Here is a 15,099-nt window from a genome sequence, read left to right on the forward strand (position 1 = left end):
TTAAAATTACTTTTATATTTTGATTACTATTGATGGATAAATGACTTTTTTGTTTTAAATTGGTAGCTATTTTAATATTAAGAGTTAATAATGTAAGGGCTTTTTAATTATATGGACTATTTGTAATGGTTTTTATTGGTATCTTAAGTAAGTAAGTAAAGAATGGATTTTTTTGAGTAGTGCTAGATAAATACAAAGCATTTAAACTTGAAACTTTAGTTAAAGTTACTTAAATGTTTGTTTTTGGTTGGTTAATTGGTAAAGTGACATAATTAAAAGTAAATAAAGTAGAGTAGAAGTAAAATATTTGATAGAATTTCATAATTTGTAAGTTACTAAATAAGATTTTTATAACATTGATTTTTATATTTATAAAGAAACTTACAGTTTATATATTTTGGTGGGTGTAGTACACGATGTTAGGTGTAAGTTGCAAGTCTTGTGTAATCTGCGTTTGTATTTCCATAGTGTAATTTGTCTTTGTATTTACATTGGTGTTTTATTTGTGGAGCGGTGAGTGTGTTTTTTGTGTGATCTGATTTTATGTTTCTTATTGAAATTTACTTGGGTTTTTGTACTTGTTGAGATATAAGTAAACTTTATGTTTTGATATGAGAAATAATGATATAAGTTGTTATAATTTTTCAGTTATAAGTATGAAGAAATATAAGAGTAAAATAATGTATGTAGTAAAGAAGAAATTGATAATAATTAGGAATTACTTAGATAATATCTATAATTAGTAACATAGGTGAAATTATATAATTAGTAAGTATTAAAAGATTGTACATACTTTTAGAGTTTATAACAGTTGATAAATATTAAATTAGTGGTAAGTTAAATAATTATGTGTGGATAATGATTTTTCAAGTTTATTTTAAAAATAAGTTTATTTGTTATATTGTTAAAGTTAAATTGTTAAGTTAAAATTATTTGAATTTATTTTTGACGTAGAAAATATTTGGGTTTGTTGTTAATTATTTTATTTAGGTAGAGTTAGGGTTAGGTTATAGTTTAAATTTTAATTGGTGAATGTTATTTAATATATTTTTATATAATGTTTTTAAAAATAGTACTTAAGAGTAAAAATGTTAGGATTAAAGATTAATTACATTATTTAATAATTGGATTTTTTTAGAAGTTTTTTAGAATTGAGATGCTTTGAATATAGTAAACTTCTTTTTAAAGATTTGAAAGTGGTTATGGACAGGATTGTGAGTTTGGATTTGGATATTGAGAGTGTGAAGGTGCAGGAAATGTATGAGAGAGTGATTACTTAGTGTGAAACTTAGAAAAAGAAATTAATGTTGTAGTTGGATTTTGTATTCAAGTGATTTTGTAATAATAACTGAGGAAAGTGATAAGTTTAACAGTTTGGAGGAGGTTTTTAATGGAATACCTTTTTAATCTTGAAAAATAGTTAAAATTATGATATAACATTAAGTTAAATTATAGAGTTAGTGTAGAGATTAGTTAGAGAGTTAACTTGGTTTAAGCGCTGTATAAGTTGAGAATAAAAAAGTAGGAATTAGAAATTTTATGTGTGTTTTTTAGATCATTCTATAAAGAGATAATAAAGTATATGAAAGTTGGTTGTAAATATCATAACAATATTTAATAAATATTGTTTATTATAAAAGCTTATATATTGATATAATATAATTAGTATATTAGTGGTAAGTGTTTGAAGAAGTTAGGATAACTTTTAAAAAATATTTATATATTCAGGAAATAGAGTAAAATTTTCAAACAGCATGATATGAATAGTAATTGCTATTTTTTGGTGTCGCTTCTAAAAGATAAGAGTAGAGATTGTAATGAAGTACAGAATTTTTGATGAAATTGATGATATAATACAGTGTACTTTTTTTTACTTCTGAATAGGCGTTTGTTAGTGTTTTCTTTTAGTTGTTTTAATTGGAGGTGTTTTATTTTTTTAAGAAAATTGACCATATACTGTATAGTTTAGAGAAATGATTTTTAATAAAATTTAGCATAAGTTATATTAAATAACATTTAAATTTAGACTGAATGAATTTTGATAGTAAGGAATAATAAACTTAATTTTAATTGATAAAAAGAAAATGTATTTGTTTAAATGTATTGACATTTAATTTTGTTTGATTTCATTAATACTTAACATATTAAATGTTATTACTTATAAATATTGAAGGTTTTTTAAGTCTTTTGGTTTTGAAGAAATTTTAGCTTGCTGAGTTATGATTATTACTTATATCTTTACAGGGTGGTTTTACTTATTGGGAGACATGTTTCTTAGGAAAATATTTTTATTTGTGTTACATTTCAAATGGTACTAATTTGTATAGTGGGTTTTTTTTTTAATGCAGGATATTGATTAGATTGTTTTATAGTTTTTGTGGGCTTTGACAAATATTTATATGGTTAGGCTTTTCTATATTTGAAGTATGTTCTGATGGTTTTTGTTGTTTAGAATTTGAAGAGTATTTGGTGTTTGGAGGAAATAAAGGTGAGGGTTTTTTGGATACGGTTGAGTTGTATTTTTAATGTTAGTAAGGACTACTTTTGGTACGTTATTTTGATTTTTTGTTTGGTTATGGGGAGGGTCTCCTGTTAGATGTGCAAGCATGAGACTGGCACTAGGGCTTTTTATCTAATGGTTGATGGGTCTCTTTATGGGGAGGAGGTGTTATTTTAAGTATAAAAGAAAGGGGCTTTTAAAAAAGATTTTTACTTGGATAGGGGCAGGGTGTTTATTTGAAGCCATATAAACCTTTTAGAAATCTAAATCTAACTATAGAAATATATAAGCAATATATTAAGATATGTGAAAAAATATAAAATATAATAAAATATAATAGGAATAAATGTAAGAAATTATAAAAATACAATTACACATCAATATACGTTATAAATCCGAATGTGAATATAAATATGAAAATTATAAAAATAAAAGAGCTTGAAATGCAGTTTAAAAGAGAAGGTTTTTGCTTTTGGTTCCTGTTGGGTTAGAGGCAGGGGTTTTTTTGCTGGCGTTCTTTTCCGCGCGGGATGTTTTGGGGCATTTGCTGCAGGGCAGGTTCCGGAGGGCATCGCGCCCGTTCTTTTCTGCCGCCGGCCCCGCCCGCGGCCCCGAGGCGAGCGGCGGCCCCCGGCGGTGGCGGGCGGCAGTGCTGCCGCCCTGTGGGCAGAGGGCGGTACTGCAGCCCGCCGCCCGCGGCCGCCATCTTGGGAGTGGCTTGTCGCGGACTCGCTTGACCTTCTCGAGATGGCGCGAAAAAGAGGACGTCGGCATTCGAGGACCCGTGTCTGTTTTTTCTACACTGCCTGAATTGTCCCCAACGCCGGCGCCCCCCGACGGGATTTTCCGCGGCGGTTCCGGTGCCGTGCACAGGGGCTGTGGGGTCAGCAGCACCGCGAGCGTGCGGGTTTTTGGCGGGGGCCGACGGGCATCGGCGTAATACGCCTCTCTCCGTCCAGGTCCCCACGGGCCGCCATCTTGTGAGTCTTGCAGCACATTGCTGTTCCCCGAGGCTTGAGAGCCGGTGCGCTTACTTTTCTCTCCGCCTTTGCTGACAGATCCTGCTGAAGCTGAGGACAAAGCCCTACCCCTACACGGACAAGACAGCAGACCTGGTTCAGGAAGCCGGCGTGCTCCAGGTTGCTCCAGGACTCTGATAACATCAGCATCCCCGTCTCTCACGTCGATGGTATGCATCTTAAGAACAGAATTCCACGACTTGGGGCTACTTTTTCTAACCCTAAGCAGCAACCTGGAGATGGATAACTCAAGAATTCCTGTTATGTAAGGACCCCCAGGATTCAGCCCTCCATGTGTCCTTGGTATCAGAAGTTGGAATTGCAGAGTTGCCACTTTACACCCAAACATAATTTTTGATGTGGTCGTGCCACTTTAATGGTATTTGAAATCTCTCTTCGTGGTCTTGCAGCAGCATGTTCGAACTACAATGGAAATTTAGTCCTTCTGCCCGGAGCTGTTCATAGAATCGTGGAATCCCAGAAGGGTTTGGATGGGAAGGCACCTTTTTTTTAAAGCTCGTCCCGTTCCACCCCCCCGTCGTGGTCAGGGACACCTTCCACCATCCCAGGGTGCTCTAAGCCCTGACCAGCCTGGCCTCGGACACTTCTACAGATCCGGGGGCAGCCACAGCTTCTCTGGGCAACCTGTGCTGTACAGCAGCCTTGAAAGGCAAAGTGAAGTACAGCTGTGATTTTTGTGCTGCCTTTAACATTGTATTGCCTGACAAATGTGCCTTTGGGGTTTTTTTTTGGGGTTTTTTTTTTCCGGTAGTTTTTTGTTTGTTTGTTTGTTTGTGGGGTTTTTTTGGCTTTTTTTTTTTTTTTTTTTCTGGGGGGACTAAAAAGCTACCTTGTGTTAATATAATTTTGCATTCTACCTGTGTTGTTTTCCCAGTTAGTCTGGATCCCCTGCTGACATTTTTTCCTTCACTTATTAGATCTCGTGGATATGCTGGCTGTTCTGATGGAGGGCGGTGATGGCTTAGATGAAGAAATTGGGTTCTCTTTAAATGAAGACGTGATTATCCAAACATTTCTCTTCAGTGCTGTTGTCCCTGCAGCATTAGAAGCCAGGAATATGCTGTTGCTTCAGTCTGAAAACGGAACAGGTACAGGTGTTATTTTTATGTTTTATGTGTCATTTCTAGCAGTGGAGTGAAAGCGGCATCATTTCTACCCTCTTGTAATAATTTTTTACCATTTATCATTTTTTACCTTGAGGCATTTTATTATCTTCCCTGCAAGCAGAAGGAGGTGCAGGTTCATGGTGTTTTGTGCTCAAGAGGGGCGTAGAAGCTCTGTAGGTGCTTCTGCCCTTTTTCCCTGGCCCTAAAGAGAAGGGACGCTGTCCCTGCATGGGCAGTCTTGGTCTGGAAGGTAGCTGGCTTCAGTAACACAGTGTTTTAAGGGCAGAGCGTGGCGATCAGGAGAGGAAGGTGGTTGCCATGCCTGGAGGCAGCTCTTCCCGAGATCAGGGAGACGGGTCTGCCTTGTTAAGTAGGCAGTGGATGTGTTTCCCAAAGAAAACTTGAGATATTAAGCTCTAGGGGCGAATACTGCGCCCTCCTGGAGGAAAGCATTAAAATCACAGGGGCATCGGCACCTCACGAAGCCCTCTGTGCGTATGTGGCAGTCGAGTGGCACCTGGGGTGCACTGAAAGTGCCGGTTCTGACAGAAAATTCTGTTGAACTTGTGCACGGTGGCTGGGTGTGTCCCCCCAGTACAACTCGGTTCTTCTCGGAGGCGGTACCTGGCAGGGCCTCTCCCTGTTAAGAGAGGGGCATGTTTTTAGCACAACACAGTGAGGGTGGATTATTTGCTTCAGCAAGAGCTGGGGTCTGGAGGGTTTTTCAGGTACCTGGGTGGTCAGGAGCACGTGTCTAGGTGACTACAAAGACTTTTTGATCTCATTCAGTTCTTTTCTGCATGAGGTTCTGCGGGCTGCTGCCAAGGCCCAAAGTAAGGAAGGTTCCCCCAGTGTCTGTGCTCTTGTCAGTAGTTTAATTTATTTGGCTTTTCTAGGAGCAGACCTCGTGGAGTACCTTGGTGCTGTTTTCACTGACCTCCTGCGCTCTCCGAGAGAAGCTCTTGATCTCTGCTTGACCTTCCAGCTCTGTGACAAAGATCCCGAGTCCCTGAAAGTTGCTAAGTATCCTCAGCTCTACCGGTTTAACCGATACTATAGACTCTGGATGCCCGAGCAGTGCCAGGAACCTGTGGTATAGAATCCCTGAAGTCACTGAATTCTTGAGCCAGCATCCCTATAAAATCCTCGCAGTCGGCAGAAGCTACATTTCCATCAGAAACAGCGTTTTTCTTGAGGAGGTAATTCTGCATTTCTTGTTGATGATGCTGGGGACACATGTTTTCTCCAGGGCTTTTCTCTGATGACACAAGAGGTCTTTGTGGTGTTTGGGAGGCGATACCAGGGCTCAGGGCTCACCCAGAGACTCCTCACCAGGCACAGCAGAGCCTGGTGTGTGCTGTGGCCTCTGTTTGCAGTGCCCGGAGTTCCCCCGGGTGGGTGGAGGACCACAGGCCCCTGGGCTGGGTTTGGTGAGTTTTTCTCAGTTCAGCAGTGTGAACACTCCAGAAGCCCCTGGGAGCACTGCTGGGCAGCTCTGTTCTAGCAGGACTGCACGCTTGTGCTCCCAGAGCTTCAGTTCAGAGCTCATCTCAAAAGCAAGGTGGCTGAAGAGATTTTTGTTCCATACTCATCACTGTTTTTCTCTTATGCTTTTTGTTTGGCTTTAAACAGTTGGAAAACCACAAGGAGGTAAGCCAAGAGCCTCCTGTGGCACCGGATTCTGTATTTGCCACTTTGCTGAAGGGAGCCTGGGAGAGGGGAAGCAGTACCTTCCTGGAAGATGGTGTTCAGACAAAGTGGAGAGACTTGGCTTCCTGGCTCCCCCGACCTGAGCAGCTTTTGTTGGGAGTAAAGCACGTGCTGCTGTACCCGAAATCCACAGTGGAGAACTTCAGCAGCGTAAGAGCAGCATTGTGATAATACTGTTTGGTTTATTTTGTGGTAAAAGTTACAAATGACTCGGCTGCTAAAACTTAGGTTCCAGTGCTGTAGCTCTTTTTTCTCTACTCGGCTCCGAGGGTACGTAGCACCGTACAAAACTGCACCTCATTTGTAAGCAAATGTCAGTTGTTCTGATTATTGAAGCCGGGCTTTATTCAGTTGAATCCCGACTGTGTGCTGCGCCCAGGTCCTTTGCACATAGCGTACGGGGGCTGGGGGAACCCTTCTCCCTCCATCTCCCCGCAGCTCTGTATGCAGACCATGGCACCATGTGGTCTGGGATGTCCCTGTGGCCAGTTGGGAAAAGCTGTCCCAGCCATGTCCCGTCCCAGTTCCTTGTGTCCCCCCAAGCCCTCACTGCTGGGGTGGTAGAGGGGCAGAAAAGGTCTTGGCTCTGTGCACACCCTGCTCAGCAATAACTCAAACATCCCTGTGTTATCAGCACTGTTCCAGCCCCTACCAGCTGCCGGGAAGAAACTTATCCCAGCCAAAACCAGCACATGTTTATTATTACTTTTACTACTGCTGCTATCATTGTTGTTATTATTATTATTACTACTACTACTGTTACAGCTGCTAGAAATTTTTGGAGTTCGTTCCCTGCTGTATTTCATTAGAACTAATGAAAAACAGATTTTTAAAAAATGTTTTAAAAATGGAAACAGACAAGGCCCTTTTCAGTCTTGTGCATGAGTGTGCAGGACAGAGAGAACTCCTGCCTGAAGGTGCTGAAAATAAGACCTTGGTGTGTTCCACAAGCCAGCAGCTGCAGTATAGCATGATGCTGCGCATCTGTCACTGAAAGCACTTAAAGTCGTCAACGTGGAAATAATTGGTTAGGGTTTTTTAATATTGGTAAATGCATTATTGCTTATTCTATTATAGGGGTTTTATCTATTTGGTTTAATTGTAGTATGTTCTATGGTTACAGGTCATTTTGGAGATACTGTTTATGGCTAGGTTTGTCTTTTGGCTTTGTGTTTATTTCTAGGGGATATTTTTGTTTTGATGGTTTGAGGCATTGTGGGTTTATTGAGTCAGGAATAATTTTTTGTGGATTGAAGTTTATTTGTGATATTTAAAAACCCAGCTCCACGTGGGCCTGGATGCTGACCCCTATAGCTGGTCAGTGAGAGCATCTGACAGGTCATATTTCCAACTGCTTTATTTAACAGGAAGCTGGTTTGTTCCTTCTTGTGAGTAGGATCGTTGGCTTTGCATGGGCAAAGCCACTCCGGATTTTCCAGCTAGGAAAAGAGTTAGGGAACTCTTTTTAAACAGTCCTGGAGGTAGCAAGCAGCTTGGCTTGGTAATCCTGTGGGGAAATAGAAGAATATCTGTTCTGATTTTTGTCTTCTCTTTCTTCCACAGCTGTTTCTGTATCCCTGACTTCCCTTCATGTCAGGGACACATGACTTGGAGCACAGGAGCTGGATTTGTCACTTAGCTGTGCCAGGTTGGTGCAGGTAATGAATTACTCTTGGAAACTCGGGAACAAAGGGAAGAAACTGTTATGTCTCGTAGCAAAAAAAAATGGCTACATCAGAGCATTAATTCAGGGGACTGACACTTCACCTTTAACGTTTTGCTCTGCTCCATCCTCATCTCCGTGAGCCATGAGAGCCTCCTGAGCTGTTCTCATATAGACCTACCTTGTTAGGTCAAAAAAAAAAAATCACTATTTTATTACTGTGTGCAAACTCGGGGGAAGATTTTATTCAACATCTCTCAGTGGGACATTAAAGCTCCAATTTCTCTTTTCTTGAACAGTTTGAGAGACAGTATTACTTATGTAATTTTTATTACAGGCATTTTTATCTTTTTGAAGGACCAAAAAGACTGTGCATGTGTGTGCCCTTCATATCCATCCTCTGTCTAATACAGGACAGGAAAAAAAGGCTGCAGAGCTTCCTACACTGGGGTGTAAGTGCAAAGAACCAGGAGGCAGAGGTTTAGCCACCATGATTTACTGTTTCTTGGAGAAAAAAAAAAAAAAGAAAAAAAAAGCCCTGATCCATCGCTGCTGCTGTGATGTGCGACCAAAACCCACCTTCCCTCCGCTTGGAACAGGTGAGAGATGCAACTAAAGCCCAAAGGATTTTCTGCTCAGTGATGGTACCTGAGTTTTATTGGGAACTCTCTGGGAAATCTGACACATCGTTCTGGAATCGAGCACATCTGCAAACAGGCAGTGCCCGAGCGAGAGCCTTTGAAATGCAAACCGGCCTTTATTCAATGGAATCCCGGCTGTGTGCTGCGCCCAGGTCCTTTGTACATAGCGTCCGTCCGGGGGCTGGGGGAACCAGAACTGCACATTCCTTGTGATGTGTCTGGGATTTTGGCGGGGGGGGGGGGGGGGGGCGGGCGGATTAAATAAAAAGGAGATGCAAAATGAGGGAATTGCTTTTGCATGTAACTATCCTTGTCCTAAAGGAGCCATCAGCTCTGTGCCGAGAGTTGAGTTACACGTCTGTGCCGCAAGCCTTTTAGGGGCTGCAGTTTGTGTCGCGTGGAATGAGGTGCCCTGAGGAAATGTGTGAGCCGAAGGGAGCCGAGGTGTGGGGAATGGGCGAATGGAGGCGATAATAGGCGATAATGGGCGAGAATAGGCGAGCGTAGGCGAAAGTAGCCGAAGCGGACCGCGGAGCCGAGTCCAGCTGGACCGAGCCGAGCTCCGCCGAGCGCAGCATCCCGGGCAGGGCGGGGCGCCGGAGCCGGGGCGCTGTGAGGCTCCGCGTCCTGTCCCTCTCTCTGCCGCTCCTTTCTCCTCCCCATATTCCCCTCAGTTATCTCTCTTTCCCCGTTTCCATCTCCCCCCCCCCCCCAAACCCGGCTCCTTCCCGTCCTGTCCCTGCCCCGCTAGTCCGTTCCATTCCCCGTCTCTCCTTCCTTTGTCCACCGTCCCTCTTCCTCCCCTGCCGGCCTTTCCCTTCCCCGCCCGCTTTCCTCCGCAGCCCGACCTCCCTCCCCACCCTTTCCATGCCCCGCTCTCCCTCCTCTCTTCCCGTCGCCCTTCGCTTCTTTCCCCCGCAGCCGCGGGGCTCGGGGCGCGGAGAATAAAGCCCCGAGGGCCGGAGCCCGGCGCCCCCCGGCCCTTGCGGGAGTCCCCGCACGGGGCCGGAGGCTCTCGGCGGATCCCCCCGCGCCGCTCGGACACCGCCCCGGCGCTGCCGGACCTGCGGCTCCGCCACCGTCGCGCTGAGAGCGGCCCCGCTCTGCGCCGTGCCGGCCGTGCCGCGTCCCCGCCGCCTCTGCCGCTCCCAATTTCTGCCCCTGGCCTGCGACAGCGAGGCGGGGCGGGGGCTTCAAGCCTTCTGGGGGCTGCCCCCCCTTTCCTTTTGCGGCGGAGTCCCTTTCGGGGGGGATGGAGGTGTGGAAAGGGCTGGAAGGGAGTGCTGGGCTGCTGTGCAGGGCGCTTGGACTCGTCCTGTGCCTTCTTTGGGGGTCAGGAAAAGGGGCTGAAGACTCGGGGCTCTGCTGTCATTTGGGGCACCCCGAGGTCCCTAGGAGAGGGAGGCACACTGCGGTGGGGGAGCGGGTGGGTGGCGAATGAGGGGGGGGGGTCAGGCTGGGTGCCGTCCCGCAGAGGGACCCAAAGCTGCCCCAAACTTCCCAGGGAGGGCTGTGTGTAGAATACTAAAACCTGACAAGTGTTTCGTTTTCACAGCTATTGGTAAAGAATAGGAATCTATCGCTAAACTCATTTGGAAAGAAGCCCTCTGTCTATCCGCTCCTTTGTACTCAGGAGTGCAGGAAACTCTGATTGGGGATGGGCAGTAGTTTTGAAAATCATGCCCTAGCCTTTTTCTCTAGGAATGAATGAACCAAGCAAGTGCCCCGAAAGCACCGGGGCAGCTGCAGGGGCTGAAGGGAACAGAAAGGGCTCTCCGGCACCTTTTGCCTCCGTTCTCTGCCGTCTGCCGAAACGAAGACCTGTAAAATCCTAGCTCTGCCTTTTGTTTAACGTGTTCTTACTTCCTATTTATGTCATCACAGAGAAAGCAAGGAAAGAAGAAATGGGACTGGTTCCCACCATTGCTCCGTGCAGGCATTTTTAAAGGCTGCTGTACTTTTGTCCTCTTTTTCCACTCCAAGCTTGACTTTTCCCCTCCTTTTCCGAGGTCTGCTGCTTTGGGTGTCCCAAGGAGGGCCGGGTTCCTCAGCAGGGGTTTCAGGAGTTGGTGCCGATTCTGCTTTTTCCGAAGGTGTAGCAAAGTGTGCTACAAAGTGTGCTACTATTTTCTCCAGGGGAAAGCCTTCTCTCAATGACCATCAATGCACGCATGTGCTTCAATCGTGTAACCAGAGGGATTAAGAAAAGCCAACACCCGTAGCAGATTTCTGTTGGATCTGTGTCTGTGAGAAGTGGGTGTGTGCTGGAGAGGGAGAGACGCTGTTTGGAGGGCGGCAACAGCGGCAGGTGCGAGCTGTGAGGATGAGGAGGGCTCAGAGTAGCCCCAGGTGCGAGCTGTGAGGATGATGAGGAGGGGGCGGCTCCTCCGGGGGCTGATTTAAGGGGTTTTTCTCACATCGCTTTTGCATGGAGCTGCTGGAGGAGAGGAGTTTATGGGGGGCTCCCGGGGCTGTCTCATGGATGGACGGTAAGCACTTCGGAAAGGATTTGGGGGATCATTTGGATACGTGGAGCTTTGCTCAAAGGAGGCGCCGAGGGACAAACCTTTGTGCCGAGAAGCAGCGGCCAAACAGGTGAGCCGGTGCGCCTTTGTAGCGGGGACTTTTCTCCTTTCCCTTTTGAATTTCGTCCTCCTGAGGTTGAAATGAGGGGGCTGCCCTGTTGTCCCGCCTTTTAAAGGTTTGGATTGAGGTAAAATTCTGCCTTTTGCCATCATTTGAGGCAAGCCCCTTCTTTTCTGCTCTTCTAGGGGATGCGATGGAAGGGGAGCCCACATTTCTTTGCCCTTGTTGAAGTGAAATGAGCGCCCGAGCGTGGCGTCAGTTCCGGGGCTTCAAAGGAAGGGAGGCGCGGCTGTGGCAGCGCTGGCAGGGTGGGCATGGGGCTGTGCCGCTGCATTTGGGGCGCTTCTGCCCCTGGCCCGGCAGCGAAGGGTCCGGCGCGGGAGCCCCGCTGGCAGTGGCTGGGGATGGCCGAGGCGGGAGGGGAGTTTGGCGCGGCGGGGCTGCCGCGGGACTGCCGGAGCCGCGCCGGTGCGAGCCGTGCGGAGCCGAGGGGAGCTTTGGCCGGGCCGGCGGGCGGGGCAGGCGGCGCGGGCGCTGCGCCGGTGCCGGCCGGTGCCGCCGCTCCGTCCGCTCCGGGCGCGGGGCTCGGGCGCCGCCGGGGCCCCCCGGGCCCGGTGCCGGCCCCGCCGGGCCGGGGGGAGCGGGCGGGGGTCTCCCGGCGCGGCGCCGCCTGTGCCTGCCCGAGGAGCCGCTTTCCTGCCGGGAGCGCGGCTTCTCATTTTCCAGCGTTCCTGCCTGGGGTGGCTGTGAGGTGGTTCTGGGGAACTCATCGGATCCTTTTCTGTTGTCCGGAGTTGGTGTAGGAGAAGGGCCGTGGGGCACTTTTTGGTTGTTACGGTTCTCGCTTCGGGCGCTGATGACAAGGGTTTTTTTTTGGCTTGAGTGTTGTTGTTGGATTTCTTTTTGATCGTTTCTTATGTTTTTAAAGGATGTGTTTTGAAAGGCTTACAATGGTTTTTCTGGGTCGTAGCATGAAGTAGAGGGTAGGTTTTTAATTCGGTTGTGGAGGCTTTTATTAGCGTGAGTGCGTAGTGTTTGTTTTGGTGGCTTGAGGTAGTGTCCTGTACTTAATTAGTTAGGTTGTTTGTTTTTTTTATGTATTGATGATTGTATTCTTGTTTATTATATTATAGGGGTTTTATTCATTTGGCTTATTTGATTGCCGTGTGTGTTTTATTGTTGCAGGGAATTTGGGAGTTATTGTTTATGGTTACATTTCTCTTTTGGCGACCTGCTTATTTCTAAGTGGTATTTGTGTTTTGATGGTTTGAGGCATTATGGGTTTATTGAGTTAGGAATAATTATTTTGTTGTTGTTAATATGATTTTTTTTTTTGGTAGTTTGATGTATTTGGTTGTTGTTTTTTATTAGTTTTACTTTTGGGAACGTGGGTATTTCTATGGTGGATCTTTTTAGGTAGTTATTTTATTTCGGTGGTGAATCTTTTCTTTCTTCGTGGTTCCGATTTTGTTATAGCGGTAATTATTTAGTGGGGTTTTTTAGTTCATTTTATAGAGTATTGGGTTCTCTTTATGAGTTAGTGTAGTGGTAGAGTTTTGGGGTTTGATTTTTTATTTTTTTTCTAAGAAACGTTCGGGGTCTGTTGTATGGTTTGGAGTATAGTGAGTTAGTTGGCTTTTTTTTTTTTTTTTTTCTTAATGTTTTTTTGTGATTTGCTGTGTGGGTTTTGTTATGAACAAAACAGCTTGGCTGCGACACTTGGCTTGGGCTAAGTACTGACATTGAAATGTTAAATAGCTAATTGTTCCTGGGAATCACCTACCTCCCCCCACCCGCACTACCATTCTATAGGTCTTCTTAAAAATATGTGTGTCATTTTTGTGATGTGATAAGAACCGCTAGTGAAAGAAGTGTAGTGCGGGTTTTTTTGCCGGTAGTTGGTTGGCTGTGGAACCTTTCTGAATATTTTGGACGGCATTGTTGGGAATTTGATGCTGTTTTGGCATTTTAGTTTGAGGAACTGGATTAGAACTGCAAAGTTTTAACTCGAATGAAACAAAAGGAATGCATAAATACGAAAATAGGAATATAAAACTTCAATTTTAAATATGAACGGAAAACATATAAATAAAACATGTAACATGAATAATGTTATCCATTACTATTAGGTATTATATTGTTTGATATAGGGTATTTTATATGTTTATATACATATACATGTAGATTATAAATATAAATATGCATTTAGAAACGTATAATTAATACATGTGGATATATAAATATGACAAAATAATAGGAATCAATACAGTACATAATGCATATTTTACTGTATATGTCTTATTATGACACATTATATGTCATAGGAATTATAGCTCGAAATATAGTACCTCAAGATACTGTGATAGAATATATAAGTACTTGTGAAAATCGAAAATAGAAATAAAGAAATATCTAAATATAGTTTAAAGTAAAGGGGATTTTAATTGTCTATTTGGTAGTAGGTAGGGGTTTTATTATAAAAATGATAAATATAAATAAAATAAAATTAGAAATCTATGTATAGAAATATATCCTAAATACGTTAAGAGCTATATAAAATCTCAAAGGTAAGTAACTATAAGTATTAGCGGTATGTACGAAATAGAATTGAAATGAAAATTTATCTATCTTGCTACCTTATTATCTATATAATATATATTTATAGATACATCAATATAAAGGAGTAATGCGCATGTGACTATAATGATGAAAAAATATATGAATATTCAAGTAGCGTTTAAAGAAAGGGATTTTTTTGCTTTTATTTGATTAGAGGCAGGGTTTTAATGGAAAAACGATGAATATACATTTTGTTTTGGTATCTATCTAAATATGGATATCTAAATATGGAATTCTTTTAAGCTGCATCCCAAGCAGATCTGAAGACAAAGGTAGAGAGCTGGTGGATGTAGGTAATCTATGTTTATTGTGAAACTTTAATGTATAACTAAATGGGTCTATAAATTAGCATTGCTTATATATTGTAGTTTCTCATATACATCTCAGGTGATCTCAGACATCAATTTAAACAATTGAGGGCTTAACAGAAGAGGAAATCAGAAGATATTGGTTGATTTCTCCTTGTATGCCAACACAGAAGTATCTGTTCATATTGCTTTTTGAATATAGGGGACATTCTTTGTAATGCACTAAAAAAAAAAATTAAAACCTATTGGGTTGTACAAATTTTTCATTAAAAAATTGTACTAATTTGTGCCAATTTCCTAATACAAAGCTATACTACACTATTATAGTTCTCTAAAAATAGGAAAAATTACTTTTTAATGTACTAGCTGTTCTAGAAGTGCCATATATTTTAGCAATAGTTAGTACATTTTTGTTTTAATGAATACTGTATCATGTGCATCCTGTAAAATTTGCCTGCAAAATAACCGCATATCCAGCAAAGAATCCTGCATAGTTTTTACTATTCCAAAAAACACAATGGAAGAAGAACCATCTGTGTTGAGGGACATCCAGGTGGAAAGCAACTCTTGCAAAGGCAAGGATTTTAGCAACATCCATTTAGAATCTACTTCATAGACTCTGAGAATTTTCATGTGTTTACAGCTGGAAATAAATCTACTGGAAAGAATCTGGGCTTGAATATGTTTGAGCACAACACACATTTTAAATTGTTAATTGTAAATTAAATGTAAATAAAAATAAGTATGAGGAAGAGATAGACTATAAATAACACCATACATCAATCTACAATAAAAATGTACATTTGAACATAAATGCGAAAAATAATGATAAATTTAGACGGAGTTTAAAGAAAGGGATTTTTAAAAAAATTTTTACTTGCATAGAGGCAGGGGTTTATTTTAAGCCCTATAAACCTTTCAGAAAT

At 43.1% G+C, this 15,099-nt stretch overlaps 1 protein-coding gene across 9 annotated transcripts in view; it reads left to right on the plus strand.

Annotated features, from left to right (window-relative positions):
• Positions 1 to 15,099, plus strand: part of LRP6 (LDL receptor related protein 6) — a 244,183-nt gene that overhangs the window by 144,816 nt on the left and 84,268 nt on the right. For 2 of the 9 annotated variants that reach the window (XR_012053784.1, XM_072923931.1), the window contains 5 exons: positions 3,559 to 3,689; positions 4,458 to 4,628; positions 5,543 to 5,845; positions 6,279 to 6,506; positions 7,920 to 8,618. The gene's annotated coding sequence lies outside the window, so the exon portion shown is untranslated. The other 7 variants (XR_012053786.1, XR_012053785.1, XR_012053787.1 and 4 more) reach the window with 7 other exon arrangements.

Source organism: Taeniopygia guttata, chromosome 1A (assembly GCF_048771995.1).
Source record: "Taeniopygia guttata chromosome 1A, bTaeGut7.mat, whole genome shotgun sequence".
Lineage (NCBI taxonomy): Eukaryota > Metazoa > Chordata > Aves > Passeriformes > Estrildidae > Taeniopygia > Taeniopygia guttata.